This window comes from Callospermophilus lateralis, chromosome 7 (genome assembly GCF_048772815.1).
Source record: "Callospermophilus lateralis isolate mCalLat2 chromosome 7, mCalLat2.hap1, whole genome shotgun sequence".
NCBI lineage: Eukaryota > Metazoa > Chordata > Mammalia > Rodentia > Sciuridae > Callospermophilus > Callospermophilus lateralis.
In genome coordinates, this window is record NC_135311.1 from 103,651,420 (window position 1) to 103,652,664 (window position 1,245).

Genomic DNA, 1,245 nt, shown 5'->3' on the forward strand with positions numbered 1-1,245 from the left:
GATTTCATTTCTGTTTTAGGGGAAAAGAGAGAGAGAGAGAGGGAGAGAGAGAGAGAGAGAGAAAGTGAGAGAGTGAGACACACACACACACACACACACACACACACACACACGATTTGATTTAGAGGGAAGTAAATAGCTAACTTAAAGGGAGTTTGTATCAGACTTTTTGAGTCCTTTCCTGCCATGGTTTATCTCATTGACACTCCTATTTTTATATATGAAGAAAGAAGACTGGTGTTTCTCGTGAGGCCAGAATTACCAACAAATAGTTATTATAAAAAGATTTCAGCTCAATGAAGGAAGAACTTCTATTATCTAGAATAGGTAGATTTGAGAAGGAATGAGTTCTCTATAACCTCAAATGTTCAAACAGAAGTTGAATTACCACCTGTAATTTTTTTCTGTAGAAGACAGATCTGATTCATTCATATTCTCCCCCTCCCCTCCCCCCCCCTCCCCCTCCCCCTCCCCCTCCCCTCCCTCTCTCTCTCTCTCTCTCTCTCTCTCTCTCTCTCTCTCTCTCTCTCTCTCTCTCGTTTAGCAATGTTCCAAAACTGCCAATTTACTTCGGGATAAAGGCTCACTTTTTTGTTTAAGTCCCTATGATGTAGTTTTAGGTGACCTTTACAGCATCATCTACTGCCATTATTTTTTCTTGAGAAATTGAACTGTATGAACCCTAATGTCTAAGATTTTCTTTTCACTTAAAAAAAAAAATGCCACCTTAAAAAAACAGACTTTCTAATGTTTCACAGAGGTAAGCTAAAGGGTGTGGCTGTAGTTTAAAATTTCATATATGGATTCCTCAGCACAGATTAAGTTGAATCATGTGTCAGTGTGAGTTTAAGGGCACATGAAATCAAATTGGGGCACATGAGAAGAAACTCAATTTTAAGAACGAAATTAATTTTTGTTGAATACTTACTCTGAAATAGGCATTTTAACATATTTTATCTTGTTTAAGTATGCAAAAGGAAAAAGAATAATAGATACTTTATACCATATTTTTATGTTTATTTTTATTGTGCAGTATTGGGATTGAACCCAGGATCTTGTGCATACTAGGTAAGCACTATACCCCTAAACTATGTCCCCAGCCCCTTTACTATCATTGAGGTGAGCCCACACAAACTTAGGAGCTTTGGTATTGTCATGATCTTTGTAAGAATCACGAAAAATTTAAACTTTATAGAATGTCAACAAGCAATTTCTGGATACTTCTTGTGTATCAAGTTTATGCTG